At 46.8% G+C, this 20,000-nt stretch overlaps 1 long non-coding RNA gene across 9 annotated transcripts in view; it reads left to right on the forward strand.

Moving 5' to 3' along the window:
• LOC147007936 (uncharacterized) overlaps positions 1–13,887 on the forward strand; it is a 17,545-nt gene extending 3,658 nt beyond the window's left edge. The window contains exons 1-5 of one of the 9 annotated variants that reach the window (XR_015053811.1): positions 1–5,828; positions 7,373–7,467; positions 7,876–7,941; positions 11,015–12,142; positions 12,872–13,887. The exon at positions 1–5,828 is cut by the window's left edge and continues 896 nt beyond it. This is a non-coding gene — a long non-coding RNA (uncharacterized LOC147007936). Of the gene's footprint in view, positions 5,829–6,861; positions 7,942–11,014; positions 12,143–12,871 lie in introns of those variants that run through there. The other 8 variants (XR_015053812.1, XR_015053808.1, XR_015053806.1 and 5 more) reach the window with 8 other exon arrangements.
• The last annotated feature ends 6,113 nt before the right edge of the window (positions 13,888–20,000 follow it).

The raw sequence follows: 20,000 nt of genomic DNA on the forward strand, positions 1-20,000 counted from the left end.
GAACTCGGAATTGGAATGGTGACCCTGCTCTGAGCGATCTACCTTATCACCCTGCACCAATACACAAGAATACTGTTATCGTACAACTCTACCTATCATGATATCCCGTTAAATAAGGTACTATTTCCTGGTCCAGACCTCATCAATAGTCTTCTCGAGGTATCAGTATGCTCCAGACAGGAACACATCGCCATCATGGCCGACGTAGAGCAAACATCCCATTGTTTGTTTGTGCGTGAGGATCACCGAGAATTTCTGCGATTTCTCCGGGATTCCGAACGACCCATTAACCCCACTTTGTCTGCCGTGGAGTTGGTTAACGATCCGGAGTTTCGTTCCATAACCGTATTAACTTCCAAGCATGAACGTTCTTTTTAAATACTGTTACATCTGATCGTGGGTATGCATTCAAAGGGTAATTAGGATGTTTAATTAGGTATGCCATGCTGTTCGAGTGTACCAGGATCTCGATGTAATAAGTAGCAATTCAGTGATGATAAGTTGTCTAGTAAATGTCCATTTCTTCAAGGGGGAAATGATAATTGTCACGTAATTAGATAGGGAGACGGGTTAGGGTAAGTGTGTCTGCGTGAACCCTTTTAGTATTCCCTGGAGGCTTGCCGTGACGTAACAGGACAGTGCTGCGGATGGCTCCGCCCCGTGATCACGATTGGCGGAAGGCGACGGCAGAGAGCCAATAAAAGGGCTCGATTGGAAGTGACGAGGACTCGAGGATAAAAGGTTATGTTCGGGGAAAAGGGGTGGAAGAAGAAGATCGATAAAGAAAAAGCGTTTTGGTGGAGGCTGTTGGGTCGGAGCGTGCTCGATTGTTGCGCTGGTTCGTTCCTGGATTCGTCGTGTCTCGTGGCCTTGCTGTGCCTCGTGCCTCACCTCGGTTGGCTCTGGGGTTCTGCTGGCTCGGAGTACGGGGTCGAACGGCGGACGGACCTGCCTCCCTCTCCTGCTCGCATCTTGGCGCCAGAACTGGCTCCCTGGCGGCTGTGAGCGGACTCGGGCCGACACCAGGAGGTCGACATCACCACGGTGCCTCCTGCCCCTGACGAGCGCAACGCCAGCTCGTCCGGTGCCAATCCAGGGACTGTTGCGTCTACACCACGGGCCAGCCTGACCACCAGGACGAGCTACGTTTTGTGTGTGTGTGTTTGTGTGTACCTGGCGCCTTAGAGGGTTTGAGATTTGTTTCGCCATTGGAATTGTTTGTGTTTTCCCCACGCCCGAACCCACACCACCATCCCGTCGAATCGCCCCGCATCCCTCCTCTTGCCGAGTCTTATTATTATTTCTGGTTAGAGAAATAAACACTATTAACTCAGTGAAAAGCTACTCGTGCCACCTTCCTCGTCCCGTTTGCTGTAGAGCGATTAAAACCGCCATCTTTGGGTTATAAAAATAAACCGCCTTCATCGTTTCGGCTGATTCGACGTTGGCAGGACTATTCAAGTCCCGTGGACGTCACAATACGTTTCTCGAAGTGGAACTCTGCGATCAAAGGTGTTGCTTTGTTGGTCCACTTCTTACGTTTGTTCAAGTCAAAGAGGCAGCCAATCAACATGATCAACATGATCACCGACATCTTCCAGTTCATCTTATGGAAGAGGCGACAACAATCATCATTGGCAACGTTCATCTTGAGTCCGATGCATTGGTAATTCACAACCTCACTCATGGCAGGCAAGTGGACAAGTCCAGCACCCTGCGTCATCTCCACTGCAGCAGGCGAGAACGACTCTTCCCTGGTCTGGCGGGACGTGTGAACGTATCTGAAAAGGCACGGTTTTTTTACCATGCATTTGAAGTGTTTTATTACAAATATATGTTCCAGAATAATGTCCACCTTACATCCATCTGAAGAACAGTACACACATTGATGAGCAACACTGCCTGTGAAACACCAGGCTGATAGTTTATAGCTGGGTCAGGAATTAAACCCAGGCTAGACGACTTTGAAGCAAGTGTGCGTACCCTCTAGGCCATCATGTCAGCCCACAGAAGAGAAAGAATCAAGAATGCAATTAAGACAGTGCGGCAAACACATGATAAACAATTAAGGGAAAGATAAGGAAAGTGAACATCTCTCTGGCTATTCTCAGAGACCAGCCTCAACGCCGTCGAGTCTGGCAGTTCACTCGAGCAGAATCTCTCTTCAGTGCTGCTCTCCCATATCTCCTGCCCTTGATGTTAACTCTCCTTTTTTCACTAAAATGAGCGCAAAAAATATTGTGCATTACATACCTGTAGGTGAAATGAATACCACGTGACCAAGGGAATGGGGGATCTTTGTTAATTTGAAATTTTTTGTCACGGCCTCATAACGGACTTGAAGCATACTTGGCCAAGAACATTTCGGACACACCTGCCTTGAAGTACAGCTTTGTTTTCGCAAAGCAAGCACGTCGGATATGGCCAAGGATCGCGGCTGCCACATTCGATCCAAACCCGAACCAGGCAAAGGAGTCGGGTCTCTGAGCTGCGAGACCCCAACACTTGGAGATCCTGAAATGCTCAGATAAACTTGTAACATTTTAAAGCAATTAGTTTCCGAAACAAGATGATATTCAATATCCAAGATGGACAAAAATCCAACTTCTCACGGTTCAGGTAAACTCCGTTCGCTCGGATGGACTGATGTACCCTTTGCTGGCTTGGGTATGAATCTGGAATTTGTCCATGGTGCTGGTGACAGCTTTCAGACTCTTCACAAAGGACACCGTGAGATCTTTAACGACCACCAAGGAATGATGCCAGTCGAGACATCCGTTTAACGTCTATCCGAGGGATCGTACACACATTGACGAATCACCCTGCATGCGAAACACCGGAATGACAGTTTATGGCTGGGTTGGGATTCAAGCTCAGGTGAGACGGCTTAGAGGTGAGTGTGTATACCTGTGAGCCATGCTGTACAGGTAAACAAATATGGGTTTGCTGGGGGTGGGGGGGGTGCAGCTGATGCACTACCCCCTGTGGATTGGAGGAAGAATTTGAGTGTACGGGCAACAACTCACCACCTCCTTGGGAAAGGCACTGTGAGATCGTCCAAGGGTTGGTGCACAAACATCGACATGTACGCCTTGCCTGCGAAACACCAGGATGGCAGTTTATCGCCGAGTCAAGATTCAAACTCTCTCTGGACAGTCTTTTCCACTGACAGCTCCGTCACAGAGGAAGACTCAGTAAACCAATTCGAGGTAGATTTAATCAGATTGCACACCAACATGTTCAGTGTCATTAACATTGTCACATTGGTGTGTCATGGTTCTTGTACACTCACTGACCCAATCACAGGAGCTGTTTTTTAATGTGTGGGTCATCGGTGATGATATCTATGTCTATCTATCCAAGTTGTTTCACCCTCACTTTGTTTTGGGGAATCCATTCAAAGGGAAGTTTCACTCGAACCAAGTTTGCATTTCCTTTGGTTGAAAACAATTAATCAAATTACCTCCACCTTTCTACCCAAGTCTCTCCATGAACCGGCTGACCCCGTCATTTTCTGCTTCCAGCCCCTTTAAGCTGACGTCAGACTTCGTTTTTGGACCGATGACGGTGACACGTTCGGTCCCAATGGATGGAGGAATCTATCTCCTCGAAGGCGACAATGTTTCCAAACACAGCCATTGTTACGGGTTCCTGAACAATCAACAACCTCCTTCACCAATCTGTTGTTTCCTGGACAAACAAACGTGCTGACCATTTCAGTCTTCCACACTGAGGAAACATGCACATGATTCACCCTGAGGGAAGCCACAACCAAAGGGTTTCATTGCGCACGCTCCGCCCCCCCCCCCCTGGTGACGTCAATCTTGGAACATTCCAGGATACGTGAATGTAAAACACTGGGCGGTGTATAAACACGGTTGGGTTTGATTTCTATCTTGAAAATGTTTAACGTGTGGTACATTGTTTATCTCTTTATCGACCGGTGCGGTTACGGAGAGTGAGGAGAGAATTATAATAAATATGAGATGCAGACTCGGCGCATTCCAAAACACCGTTTGAGGAAACCGGAAGTGCGTAATAACGACGGTGTGTAATAGCCTGTTTCACGGTCGGGTTGTCGGCGACAAAACCGTCTCTCCCACGAGGTTTTCTGGTGAGAGTTCCCTGAAAATATCTGCTGTTCTTCCTCCGCTCCTATCGGTTCTTCTGACCACGTGCTTGTCAAAGTAGACATCTCTCTGGCTGTTATTAGAGAACCAGCTCACCGCAGTCGAGTCTGGCATTTCACTCAGGCCGACTGGCAGGATCTTCAAGCAGCCATCAAACTTCTAGACTGGTCTCCTACCGCTATTTTCTCCAACATCAACTCGTCCTGGGAATTCTTTTAAAGAAACTTGCTCTCTCTCATGCACGGATTTATCCCCTCTCGTCTTCAGTTGTCCAACCCTTCAATGGTTCATTGAAGCTTGTGGCGAGGCAGTTGTCCTGAAACAACTTGCCTTTGCCTCATGGAAAGCAAACCCACCTCAGGGTAATCTCAGTTCCTTCCATAAAGGTCGGAATAAGTGTATCTACCCTCAGGAGAGCCAGAAAACAACATCTTTCTAAGCTCATCTGAACTCTCAAACCTCTCTCCCTTCTCCAAATCCTGGTGGCGTCTCATCACATCTGCTTCTGGTGTATGTTCCCCCTCTATCCCCTCCCTCACCTCAAATGGCCGCACTGCTGATACCGCACGTGAAAAGGCGGAATGCTTAAACTCGGTGTTTCATCGAAATCCTGTGTCCGAAACCCATCGCATTCTGTGCCCACCTTACCCAGTCGCACCCAACTGACCCTGGACTCTGTGTCTTCTTCTGACAAGGTGGATAGCTTGCTGTCAAACCTTGACTCAGATTCTGCAACCGGTCCAGACGGCATCAGCCCACGTGTCGTAAAAACCTCCTCCTCTGCTCTTGCTCATCCTCTCTCTGTTCTATTCACCCTCTCATTTGCTCAAGGTCATCTGCCATCTGCTTGGAAATCAGCAAACATCACTGCCCTGCATAAAAAAATGTGCTGAAATAGATTCCTGCAACTGCAGACCAATCAGCCTTCTCCCAATCATCAGCAACGTTATGGAATCCATTGTCGCTTCAGACATTAAATCCTTCCTCTTCTCCAATGGCTTGATTTCAAATCATCAATTTGGTTTCAGACCAGGTCACTTCCCTTTGTGTGCTGCTTCTTCTCTCCCAACAATGGAGGCAGGTCCTCTATGCCGGACATGAAATCAAACCCATGTCCCTCGACATATCTCGTGCTTTTGACACGGTCTGGCACCCTGCCCTGCTCACCAAACTCTCCACTCATGGCTCGCAGACTTCCTCTCCTGTCGCAGTCAACGTGTGGCTCTCAATGGAGTTCTTTCATCCCCTCTTCCTGTCCAGGCTGGAGTTCCTCAAGGCAGCGTTCTGGGCCCTGTTCTTTTCTGGTTTTCATCAATGATCTCTCCGACTCAATGGAAAATTCTCTTTATCTCTGTGCTGATGACTCCACCCTCTGCTGTACCATCTGTCATCTCTCAGACCAGAAAGCAGCAGCTTCTTCACTCTCTGCAGATCTGGGTAAAATCACAAACTTGTCCAACACATGAAACATGTCTTTCAATCCAGACAAATCTCACACTCTCACGATGTCTCTCACGTGCCCAACGCATGGGGGTTGGGGTTTGGAGTGGGGTGGGTGCATGTCCAAACGTTGTTTGGAGGAGGATGCCAGAGAGAGCTCACCGACCAAGCCGGTTGCCCGAGGACAGGCGCTGCCACGCCAGGCCGTGAGGGGAGTAGACGTCGCGACCTGCCCACCGTCGTGCCACGAGGGTGCGGGTAAGACCCTTCGGTGTCGTGGGCCTGACCGTTCATCCAGGCTCCACGTCACATTCGGTCCACGGACCTGTCTGCCACCCTTGTTTTTGGGGGTGGCTTTTCTTTGCTTTTTGTATAAATACATGTGGCGCCGTCTCGTAAGTAGACTTGTTTAAGTGACTGAGTGTGCGAATAAAACACTTTATTCGGTGGTAATTCTTTTATCTGCTTGCTTTCACTGTACATACTGTAACGGTTGTGGAAATTTGCATTACACCATAAAGGGCCCTCAGGTGAGACACACACACACACATACACACACATATACACACACATAACCTCACATACACAGACACATACACACACACACACACATACACACACATACACACACATACATACACACACACACACACACACACACACATAACCTCACACATACACAGACACATACACACACATACACACACACACATACATACACACACACATACATACACACACATGCACACATTCACACACACACACACACACACACACACATAACCTCACACATACACACACATAACCTCACACATACATACACACACATAACCTCACACACACACACACACACACACACACACACACACACATAACCTCACACATACATACACACATAACCTCACACATACACACACACACACACACACATAAACATTCTGTTCCATTCACCCCATCGTTAACCCGAGGTTATCTTCCGTGTGCTCGTAAATCAGATCACATCATGTTCTTCATCCGTCATTACTCATGATATTTATGTTCGAGAAAACACAACCCGTTGTTTGCTGAGAAAAACATTAAGTGGGGGAGAAATGGGGGTGGGGAGGGTAGAGGAGGGAGCGTGAAGTGTGAGAAGAGGAGGGAGCGGGTAGAGAGAGGTGAGGCATGGAGGAGGGGAGGGGGAAGGTTGATGGAGGAGGAAGAGGGGACGAGGGGAGGGCGAGGGTAGAGAGCGGAGGGAGAGGGGAGGAGAAGAAGAAGGGTAGGGTGGTGAGAGAGGAGGGGGGAGGGATGGGAGGCAGCCTTTTTCATTGCATCAAACCCCAATGTCGAACACGTCCTCAAATATTTCTCGGACACACATTCACCGATGTTTTTCACTCTTGGTACATGGATAATAAGTCATGGATTACATGTGAACGTCATTTTATTTCGAGATCAGATCCAAAATGGCCGACTGACAGCCATTGTGTCACTGAAATATGTCCCCAACCATTTCTCAGACTTGCTCGCTCTGATTCTATTCAAACTTGGCAAAAGTACATCACATGACGGCAAACACGTGTAACTCATTTTATTTTTCAATCCGATCAAAGATGGGCGACTGTGACTGTGACTGTGATTCACACCAGGGTAGAGTGACCTGGTCTGAATTCAAATTGATGATTGTAAATCAAGCCAATGGAGAAGAGGAAGGATTTAATATCTGAAGCGATGATGGATTCCATAACCTTGTTGATGATTGGGAGAAGGCTGATTGTTCTGTAGTTACAGGGATCTGTTTTTACACCTTTTTTATACAGGGCGGTGATGTTTCCTGATTTCTCCGAGACCTTCAAAGTTCCCCGATATCCCGATATTGTTCCCCTTCAAACGACGGTGGTGGACATCCTTGATGGTGACTCTGCTTGTAGCATTCGTCGCAGTTGTGTGAGGTGTTTGAAGTGTTGTTGCGGTTATGATGAGATGGTTGAAGCGTTGTAGTGGTTACGGTGAGGTCAGCGAGTTTGAATTGATGCAGGGATTTTTATATGGACATTGTGATTTTTATGGGAATGTTGTCGCATTGTGGTTCGAGTACGGTGAAGGTCTGAGGTGATGGTCGGTTCTTTCAAGAATTGAATAACAGGACAAAGACACAAACATTGATTTTTTAATGCAATACATGGTTATCGAGTTGGTATCAATGAGAGGGGCCATGAAATTTTCTTCATCACATCGATTCAGCTTTCCCATTTTACCTCCATCACCGAAGGCGGAAGGACGTTGTTTTCACACCTGTGTGTGTCTCTCTGTCTGTGTGCAGGATATCTCAAAAAGTTGTGGACAAATTCCTCAAAAAGGAATTCGGACGAAACTTGGTGGACACTGGGTATGCGACAATGATGAACTGATTAGATTTTGGTGAAGATACGGATCCGGATCTGGATCCAGATAACAGAATTTTTCAATTTTTAAAGTGATTCTTCACCATTGAGAGGGGGACAAAAACGATATATATATATATATATATATTTATATATTGAAAAATATATATATAAAAAAATATATATATGATATGTCGAAAAAATTTTGGACCCGATCTGTTCCACTGGATCAGGCATTGCGTGGCGGATGTACACGCGCTACCGAGTGTCATGCTAGTTTCGTGTGGAGTTTCCATGGAGAGTCGTTCGATGTTTGGACAGTGTGCTGTCGTTTTCAATTTCAAGCAGGATTTTAAACTCTCCTCATTCAATTGGTTTCTCAGTGTGCTTTTTATGAAATCCATCGTTGAGATCACTTGCTCGCACAGGTAAGTCGATCCGAAGATGGGCAGAATGCCATATTCCTATCTCTTCACGTTACTCGAGGTTTCCCATGAAGAATTCTAAACTTCAAACACTATTTGGTCGTGTTTTTTTAAGATCATGCATTTCGGTCCATCTGTGTTGAAGTGCCAGGGTAGATCTGTGCCTTTCTAGATTTTCGAGTTTGGTTGTGAGGACACTTTTGCCTCCAAAGTGGTCAAAATCACTCAAATGACAGGTCGCTTGAAATGTATGGTTTAAAAAAATTTGATTATGTTATTTAAAACACCAGCTTTCTCAAATTTTAACACATGAAAGACCTTATCATTTCGAGCTTATTAGGTGTTCACTCGTTATTGTAGCATTTATATTTTTGGAGATATCATGGAAAATGTGTCCATTTTAGGCATCTGAAAAATAATGTTTTTTGCACATCCATGCTCAGAGGCCATTTTAAAATTATAATACTTACAGTCTTGAGCTTTGTACACAATACACTACACGAGTAGTCGAGTTGGCCTGCATAGTTTCTCCTTCCTCCACCATATCTCACATTATTTAACAGCCTCCTGAAAGTGGTCAAAATCACTCATATGACAGGTCGCCTGAAATGTATGGTTTTTTATTTATTTATTTATTTATTTAAAATCCAACCTCTTAAATTTTAACACATGAAAGACCTCCTCATTTCGAGCTGAGGAAGTGTTCAGTCATTATTGTAGCATTTATACTTTTGGAGATATCATGGAAAATGTGTCCATTTTAGGTGTCTGAATATCATGTTTTTTGCACGTCCATGCTCAGAGGCCATTTTAAAATTAAAATACTTACAGTCTTGAGCTTTGTACACAATACACTACACGAGTAGTCGAGTTGGCCTGCATAGTTTCTCCTTCCTCCACCATATCTCACATTATTTAATAGCCTCCTGAAAGTGGTCAAAATTACTCATATGACAGGTCGCCTGAAATGTATGGTTTTTTTGAATTAATTTTTTTATTTAAAATCCAACCTCTTTTAAATTTTAACACATGAAAGAGCTCCTCATTTCGAGCTGAGAAAGTGTTCAGTCGTTATTGTAGCATTTATACTTTTGGAGATATCATGCAAAATGTGTCCATTTTAAGTGTCTGGAATGTCATGTTTTTTGCACGTCCATGCTCAGAGGCCATCTTGAAATTACAATACTTACAGTCTTGAGCTTTGTACACAATACACTACACAAGTAGTCGAGTTGGCCTGCATACTTTCTCCTTCCTCCACCATATCTCACATTATTTAACAGCCTCCTGAAAGTGGTCAAAATCACTCATATGACAGGTCACCTGAAATGTATGGTTTTTTTGAATTTATTTTTTTATTTAAAATCCAACCTCTCTTAAATTTTAACACATGAAAGATCTCCTCATTTCGAGCTGAGGAAGTGTTCACTCATTATTGTAGCATTTATACTTTTGGAGATATCATGGAAAATGTGTCCATTTTAGGTGTCTGAAAATCATGTTTTTTGCACGTCCATGCACAGAGGCCATTTTGAAATTACAATACTTACAGTCTTGAGCTTTGTACACAATACACTACACGAGTAGTCGAGTTGGCCTGCATAGTTTCTCCTTCCTCCACCATATCTCACATTTAACAGCCTCCTGAAAGTGGTCAAAATCACTCATATGACGTGTCGCCTGAAATGTATGGTTTTTGAATTTATTTTTTTATTTAAAATCCAACCTCTCTTAAATTTTAACACATGAAAGATCTCCTCATTTCGAGCTGAGGAAGTGTTCAGTCATTATTGTAGCATTTATACTTTTGGAGATATCATGGAAAATGTGTCCATTTTAGGTGTCTGAAAATCATGTTTTTTGCACGTCCATGCTCAGAGGCCATTTTGAAATTACAATACTTACAGTCTTGAGCTTTGTACACAATACACTACACGAGTAGTCGAGTTGGCCTGCATACTTTCTCCTTCCTCCACCATATCTCACATTATTTAACAGCCTCCTGAAAGTGGTCAAAATCACTCATATGACAGGTCGCCTGAAATGTATGGTTTTTTTGAATTTATTTTTTTATTTAAAATCCAACCTCTCTTAAATTTTAACACATGAAAGATCTCCTCATTTCGAGCTGAGGAAGTGTTCAGTCATTATTGTAGCATTTATACTTTTGGAGATATCATGGAAAATGTGTCCATTTTAGGTGTCTGAAAATCATGTTTTTTGCACGTCCATGCTCAGAGGCCATTTTGAAATTAAAATACTTACAGTCGTGATCTTTTTACACAATACACTACACGAGTAGTCGAGTTGGCCTGCATAGTTTCAGCTTCCTCCCATTTCTAACACGATTTAACAGCCTCCTGAAAGTGGTCAAAATCACTCGTATGACAGGGCGCTCATAATGCATGGTTTTTTAATTAATTTTTTTATTCAAAGTGTAACCTCTCCTAAATTTTATCACATGAAAGATTTCCTCATTTCGAGCTGAGGAAGTGTTCAGTCATTATTGTTGCATTTATACTTTTGGAGATATCATGGAAAATGTGTCCATTTTAGGTGTCTGAAAATCTGGATTACGATTGTGGATTTTATTCCAATGACTGCGCATAATACACTTGCATGTTGATCCTGCTCTGCACTTCTTGTTCAACAGGACCAGGAGAAACCAACGGCGTGGAGATGCACCAGGACTGCAGGAAAAAGGTTTCTTCACACAGCCGTCTTTTCCCAAGATGTCTCAACACGTGAGCCACATTCTGCACCTGAGCTCCCGGTATGAAGGATACAATTCCATCAGCAACCTGGTGGGTCCACCTCTCATATTTTCCCTTCCCGGGTCCTTCATGCACGTGACCGTGCCGAGAACATACGGGGCATGGTGTGACCACTTGTCCCGATGTACACCCCGACGTTGTCCCAAGAATCCCGAGTGGTTTAAAAGCCAGGATTTCATCGAGTTACTTTTCGATGAGCCAGTCTTCCCGACCAGACCGATCGATCTTGGTGTCGTTCCCCCTGGATATGTGGTTCGGATTCTGGCCAGGTCCTGGGATGAAGGTGAAGAGTCTGATGTGTACAGGTACCAATGACCCTTTTGGTTTAAATCTCCAACGAGTTTTAAAGTCTTTATGCTCATGAGTCCAAAAGGGACGAAATGACAAATTATCGTTTGTTTTGTGAGTATGTTGAGCCTCTGACTGGTTTTACATGATGACAATGGGATTTCAAAAACATCTTCATTATCTAAATGGATTAGTTACCTTTTTGTAGCCATGTTTTTTTCACCAGGTTAGTTACCTCGTATTGTATGACATGAGCCACACCCTAATACACAATGTCTTCTTCATGGTAAAATCAAAAGGATGCTCCTCAAAATGTTTCCTTTGGTGATGAACGATGCAGGTGGCGGACGCTGTGGTCCGGCTCTGTGGACACCAATCTTCCACTGAACGACCCTTTCACGTTTTCCCCAACGATACAACCACCGGGTTTTGCGACGAACATCCTCCGTCTGGAGTTCAATTGCTCCCTGAGCGCTTACCCCATGGAACTGGCCGCTGTTGTTCTGTACGGTGTCCCGGTGGACATTATGCAACCGAAGAAGAGCAAGAATGAAGATGTTGCTGAGTCAGACAGACTTCGGCAGAAACAAAACAGGATGGAAAGAAAGAGGAGACGAGATCTGGTCAAACAGATGGAGGAAGAAAGGAGGGCAAACAAAGAGGAAGGGAAGCTTTCCCCCTTCAATAAAAATGGATATTTTGACATTTTACCTTTTGAGGTGAGTATGTGAACCCCTACTATGTATGTTTGATGAGTGTGAGTATGTGAACCCCTACTATATATGTTTGATGAGTGTGAGTATGTGAACCCCTTCTATGTATGTTTGACAAGTGTGAGTATGTGAACCCCTACTATGTATGTTTGACGAGTGTTAGTATGTAAACCCCTACTATGTATGTTTGATGAGTGTGAGTATGTGAACCCCTACTATGTATGTTTGATGAGTGTGAGTATGTGAACCCCTACTATGTATGCTTGATTAGTGTGAGTATGTGAACCCCCACTTTGTTTGTTTGATGAGTGTGAGTATGTGAACCCCTACTATGTATGTTTGATGAGTGTGAGTATGTGAACCCCTACTATGTATGTTTGATGAGTGTGAGTATGTGAACCCCTACTATGTATGTTTGATGAGTGTGAGAATGTGAACCCCTACTATGTATGTTTGATGAGTGTGAGAATGTGAACCCCTACTATGTATGTTTGATGAGTGTGAGTATGTGAACCCCTACTATGTGTGTTTGATGAGTGTGAGTATGTGAACCCCGATAATGTGTGTTTCATGAGTGAGTATGTGAACCCCCACTATGTATGTTTGATGAGTGTGAGAATGTGAACCCCTACTATGTATGTTTGATGAGTGTGAGTATGTGAACCCCTACTATGTATGTTTGATCAGTGTGAGTATGTGAATCTTTTCTTCTTCTTTTCTGACTTGCTTTTCCAGATCACATCATCTCATTGTTTGGCTTCAGAATGGTTTCAGACGAGAGTGTCAACAATGAAATGGCTGTCCAATTCTGTTTGTGTTTGGAAGTCCTTGATGGCTTCACTTGTGGTAACCTGGGTTGTTTTGAGGATTACTAGTGTTTCATTTGATGGACATCCTTGACTATCTGGACAGTGACAGCGAGTCAGGTTGATGCACTGATAATTCAATCGATTTTTTTTTGTTGCTTCCTTACTTCCACAACAGATTATAGAAATTATTTTACAGGGGGGGGCGGTGTGGCCCCGCCTCCAATAGCATCCTGATCCGGGAATTTGCATATCGGCGCCTCCTGCCGGCTATAAAGGCACGAGAATTACCAGGTCGAGTGAAGTTGCTTTTGGAGACAAGGAGCGTCGCGTTGGTGGAGTTGAGTCGAGTGCGTGCGGTGGAGCTGTGGGCGGCTGGTCGGGGCAGGGGAGCTCGGGTCCGAGGCCAGGAGGACGGCAGTCGGTGACGAGGCTGCGGTGTGGGGGATCGCTCGTCTCGTCGCGGGACCCAATTCAGCCAGCCACTCCCCGCCCCCAGGGCATCAACAATTTTCCCCTTCCCCCGCGCTGAGATAGTGCAAAATGTGGCCCCGTTCCTCCCCCACCCCAAATGTGCCAACAAGCACGCCAGGGGCCCGGAGTCGGGGCACAGCGGCGAGGACACCTTGCGGCTTGCCTGCCAACGCGTCACGAGGACGCGGGTAAGACCTCCCCGGTCTCGCGGACATGGCCGCTCCTCCAGGCCCCGCGCACATCTGGCCTACAGGCCTGTCTGCCTCCTTCTCTGTGAGGGTGGCTTCTTTCTTTTGCTTTTGTGTGAATGTGTGTTGGCACCGTCTGTGAAGTTGAACTCTTTAAGTGTTGCCGTGTGTATGCGTTTGCCGGTTGTATTTCCTTTGCTTTCTATGTGCATTTTGATTATTGTGGCTGTATATACATGCTTTCCGTGTGCCGTGGAATAAAATGCTAGCATGTTGAACTGTGCCCGTTTCGCTTCGTCTCCTTCCTTTTCATTGACTCTCCATCCTGCTTCACGTAAGGGGTTCGGAGTGGGTGCAACATCCCGTAAGTACTCGGAACCGTCAAGGCCGACGATAACACCGCTCGGTTATCACTGCAGCACGGAACGGACCGCTTAAGCGGTTCGTGTCTGGAGTCGGCCTGTGGCGTGGTACGATCGCCCGGTCGACCACTCGCGCAGGTACTTAGGTACATCGAATTTGGCAAGCAACCCTATCCTGCATGTGTGGGCAATTGGCACGATCGTGGTGAGGTTAAACCCCCACCCGTGACTCGCGCCTGGCGTTGTTCCGAGAGGGTCACGACAGAATTGTCCGTCCGGTGGGCGACATACCGCGATTCGAGTTACGTGGCCGTTTGCACGCCGGCGGGCGCGACCCGCAACAATATGTTATGCGCTACCGTGTACCGCAAATACCTGCGATCTTCCCGGGACTGCACAACCCCATAGAAATGAGAACCAAGTTCTTCGTCCCCAAACCAACGATTGAGGTTGTGCACCCGAGGTGTTGCGTGACTGTGCACCACGGTCGGATGGATTCATCACCTGCAACGAAGGACCACCGCCCACCGATACGCCAGGCCAGAAGAAGCCTGGGTCACTGGAGCTCCAAACAGGGATTCCTGCAATTCCTGCAGCACTGACACACCTGCACCTGCCCAGGTGTGACACACCATTACTGTCAGTTACAACTGACATTCCCAATTGAATGAAGCGTTTGCTCCGGTTTATGCGCAATGCCAATCCCGACGGTCCGTTCATCCCCCCCCCCCCCACAGGATTGTTATCGGGACGAGAACAAGACATTCACGATCTTTAAGGGCCTGCTCACCTCGTGATGTCATCCTGGTAAACAACCACTTGATGGTTTGGTCGATGATTTACATTGAAGGTTTTTATTTATTTATTTAACTTGTGAACACAAGATCAAACCAGGAAAGTGACAATGGGGTCACAGATTTGATACAAAAGCAACGGATGAACGAACTGTAAAAGAGGTGACAATGGGGTGAGAAAAGATCGCGGATTGGGAGGGGGTTACCATGAGTTGGTGGTGCACTGCCTGCTTGAATCCCTGAAGGAATTGAACGGTCTCAGGAAGGTAGTTCCACAAACGGGAGAAAAGAGGAAACAAGGAGTTGAGGAGTGCGGTAAATCTGGAATTTGTGATAAACAGGAAAGGGATAGTGGAACAACCCGTGTGTCTGGGAGAAGCTGGACACGGTCCTCCGAGCTATTCAGTGAGTGTATCATCACAAGCTCATCTTGTCTTCTTTTGTCTTTGGCACAGGAGGAGTCCTTTCGGCCCATCATGCCTGCACTGCACCAACCCCAGTGTCGTCAGCCATCCATGTACAAGCTTCCGTTACCATGGATACAAGCCTCTATCTCCAAAACCCTTTTTCTCCAATATATCCAGGTACTGATATAAATCCCGTTTAAACTTAAACCTAATTAAAGTCACGTGACCGGTCTTTGCGAACGAGCTTTGCGATCCCCGTTACGAGTCAGGAGCGGAACCTTGCCGCCAAATTTCAGCCAGATCGGCCCAGCAGTTTCGCCGGATGAGTCGAAAGGAGACGGATGGACAGAAGGTGAACGATGACAATACCTGATGTGGAATTCCAATTCCCAATAAGCGCTCAAGGCTGCAGGTTAGCATCATTGGCTGAGAGTGTGGATGCGCCGCTGTTGCAGTGCCCTCTGCTGATTGGGGCAAGAATTTGTAATGTGGCCATGGTGCCGGCGTGGCTAATGTGGCCACACACACACACACACACACACACACACACACACACACACACACACACACACACACACACACACACACACACACACACACACACACACACACACACACACCAACTTAGAAGGTCCCCACCATTTCTCAGACACCAACATCGACTTTGTATCCCTCGTGTCTGAAGTCACTGGATATAAACGAAAAAGCAATCTTTCAACCAAACACAGATGTGAAACTAGAGACTTCATGGAACACCTTACCTGCGCAGTCTTCAGAAACAAGGACATGGGCGTGGTCTACTAGCAGAAAATTTGATTGGTTGTGATGACGTAAAATGAAGGAACATTTTATCCAAGTCCTGCTCAATGGAAGGGGTTTTGAAAGTGCCAACAAGGCGATTTGTGTTCTCCAGTGTTTAATCACATGATTGAATGGAAATAAAATTAAGATTTTACAGGTTGTAGGAAAAAAAAAATCCCAGAAGTTTACCGCCGTTGATCGGCGTCTTTTACACCACCTTATTGCAAAACCCCCGATGAATCACTCGCAGAGAATGAACTTGAACCTCATGGAAGTTCCTCGTGCGAGCACGGTCGTTTTGGGTGATTTATTTAATGGACATCCATAATTATTGGAAAGACGATGCTGTGCTTCATTGCCAACAAAGTAATGGCTATCAACTGTTCGACAAAGGACGTCATCGTGATGTGAAAATACACAAAGCTTTGTGCCATTAATTATTTACATGGGAGCCAAATGGACCGGGTAGACCACCCTGAGGGAGACACCTGATCGGATCTGGGTGTTCGTTAACAGCGATGGGAAGGAGATATCTGGGGCTTGTGAATGCACAGGATAATTTAACCCTAAATAGGTAACCTGGGGTTGTGAGACCGCAAAGTAAGCAAGAGTGATGTCTGTAATTCTACAGGAGGGATGTGACACCATTCTTCCACGAGGAAGTCAATCAACTCACACCCGTTTGATGGAGGTGAAAAACGCTGTCTCAGGCCTCGCTCCAGAATTATCCAATGAATGTTCGATTGGGTTCAGATCTGGTGACTGAGAAAGCCGTAACATATGGATAACATCGGTGTCGTGCTCATCAAACCGTGGGGAGTACACACGTGCTTTGTGGATGGCGGCATCGGGGGGGGGGGTATGGCCTCGGCATTTTTTTATTTAACAAAAGGTTAAAAAAAATCAAAATCATGGAGAAAATCAAGAAACCAAAGAGCCAGAAATCAAAACAATAATCAAAACAAGTCAATGAACCAGGGAAAAGAAAGCAGAAACGAAGAATCAAGAAACTGAGGCAGAATGCATGAAACTAAATCAATCATACAGAAACAGTGAATCAAAACAAGAGTTTGGCCACAAATACAGGAAGAAGTCAAGGAAGAATAAATCAACAGCAAAAATTATCGTCCTTCTTGACTTGTGCCGATGTACTCTGCCACACCTCGAGGGGCTTCAAAAGTGAGGGGTGGGAAGTGTCTCCTGGAGAAGCGAGAGCACGAACGGCGAACAATGGGGGGGGATTGACTGGGTGAACCCCTCCCCCCCCCAGTGTTGGACTGTGGACAACCCCGGCGTTACCCCAGACCTGGATGGGCCGCCTGATGCACGGGCGGCTTTGTGCCCCACAGGTACCTTTTCCTTGGTTCGTTTGAAGGTTTTTCCCTGTGGGGCCTTGCCCAGGGGAGCCTTTCCTTTGATCCAGGCCCTCCTGAACTTTCGCACTGTCCATTCATCCCAAGTGCCAATATCATCAAAGTCGGAGGAGGAACATTTGCTCTCTGTTTCAGGCACCTCGGCATTTTTTTATGATGTGTGTGTATGTGTGTGTACATACCTACACACATACACATGCAACCAGATGAAGAGTCCTTTGAACAGAGGTTTCTTCCAACAAACCCGTCACCAGATCATCCACTTCTTCCATATAGTCCTCCCCTCTCACATCAGTGGGCCTAGCACACGATGTAACCACATCCATCTCCTCTACTGCAGGAGGCGGGAGAACTGTGGCCTCCTCCTCATTCTCCTCTACCTTTCTCTCCTCATTTTCCTCCATCCTTCCGTCGTCCTCCTTTACTGTGGTTGGGTGACGGGGGGGGGGCGGGGGAGGAGAGGACACATCAGGCACAACAACCCTCAGCCCCGCACTTGCCCCAGGGGCAACACCCCTACTTCCACCCGCAGAGGCATGCATTCCGCAAGCATAGCTCCACGGGCAGGAGCGGTAAGTGTGTCTCGTTCCACCACAGTGAATGCAACAACGTACATGGTTTTCACAACGCTCTATTAAATGTCCCAACTCGCCACACTGAGTGCAGACATCCACACCACACCAGGTAACCAAGTAGCCAAGATGTAATTTTCAGCTGTCCTGCATAAAACACTTGACCCTGGTCCATCCTAACCATCATCCCGTTCAGAATATGGGAGACCGTGTCATCCTCCCTCGTCCGCGGCTTGACTTGGGACTGCTGAGTTCAAGTCCAAATACCGAAGCTGTTCCGGACAAGCCGTATTGGCCATGGGATATGATATACCGAATGAGCCACACCAGGACATCATAGTCACTTTGGCTTTCGTTATACAGGCAGATGGTCAAGACTCTCTCCTGGGTTTCTGAGAGAGAACTCGACCGCCCAGTCTGCCAGAATCCCAGCAGACTGTGTGGTCGCCAACTGGCGACAGAACTCGGCAGATCCCTACCCTGTCTGTAATGACACGTCAAACCCTCGGGCGAGGGAGATCAGGCAGAAAAAAATGCAGCACACCCAACAAAACCTCCGGACCAAAAGCCTCGCCGGCAGGAATGGCTCCTTCCTTCGTAAACTGAAATCGAACACAATTGTGGTGCCAACTCGTTATACCAGGGAGAAGGGGCCAACACTCGGGATGAAGGGGGGAAGGGGAGGGAGGTCCCTTCCTGCCTTGTAGGCAAGGCCCCCCCCAGACAGGAGGAAGGCTAGGGAAAAGCAGGAAGATAAAACACGAACAAAAACGCAGGACAAACAAGACAGAAAGGAAAAGAGAAACAAATGGACGAGACGGGGAAACACAAAGAGAACACAATGAGGTAAACAGGCAGCTCAAGGTAAGAGAACTCCTCCCTCACAGCCATGCTCACCAAAATTACAGGCCACCAGGCCGTGCAGTAGAGAATGTATAAATGGAGTTTGGTCTCGACGTGCGTGTGTGTGGTGTGTGCGTCTGTCCGTCAACAAGTGTCCCAGAGGGTGCTCCACTAATCAAGCAATAATGGTTCCCCCGAGGCAATCGGCAGTGCACAACATGCATGTACACATGTAGCATAGCAACACACACATACACGCACATTCATACACATACATACACATAAACACATACACAAAAACACACACATACATACACATACACACATATACATACACATACACACATACATACTGTTGTGGTTGAGGAAATTCGCAAACCACCATTCAGGTCCCGTAGGTGAGATATCTCTGTAAGTACATGTGTGGTTAGCCCCAAACCCGTTGTTTAGAGGGAATAAATGTCATTCATTCGGGCTGCGACCCTTTAAGATAGCCGTTTTTCTGTTCTATCTTTATTTTGAACCAACCACGTCTCAACCGCCATCACACAACAACCACCAACCGCAACGCCGCTTCACAACAACGCCAACAGCCACGGCCTTTACCTTCACAACCCGCTCTCGCAACCATTGCATCACCGCCATTCCAAGCGTCGCCATGGCCATCACCGCCACAATAAACCCTCCACCACCTTCGCCTCTCCTTCTGCGGCCATTCCCGCACCGCTTTTGAACGCTGAGTGTCAGGCTGTCCTGGCCTCGTGGGGGACGCGCGCCGAGCCTCGGGTGCAAAAAGCGGCCTTTCCGAGGGGAATCCAGTCGCGCTGTCGAGGCGAAGCCTCGTTGAATTACACACATCGGCTCGGACGGGACGAAACCGCGCTGTCGATGCGAAGCCTCGGTGAATTACACACATCGGCTCGGCGGGTTTAAAGGTCGCGCTGTCGAGGCGAAGTCTCGGTGAATTACACACATCGGCTCGGCCGGGACGAAGCCGCGATTTTGAGCGTGTTTTGGTGATTTCTACCACGTCCGCTCTGCCGGGGTCAGGGGTCACGCTGTCGAGCGAGTGTTTTGGTGATTTCTACCACGTCCGCTTTGCCGGGGACGGAGTTCACGCTGTCGAGGCGAAGCCTCGGTGAATTACACACATCGGCTCGGACGGGACGAAGCCGCGCTGTCGATGCGAAACCGAGGTGAATTGCACACATCAGCTCGGCGGGGAAGAAGCCGGGCTGTCGAGG

Source organism: Eptatretus burgeri, chromosome 23, assembly GCF_056783735.1.
Source record: "Eptatretus burgeri isolate ZD-2024b chromosome 23, Ebu_testis_v1, whole genome shotgun sequence".
NCBI classification, from domain to species: Eukaryota; Metazoa; Chordata; class Myxini; order Myxiniformes; family Myxinidae; genus Eptatretus; species Eptatretus burgeri.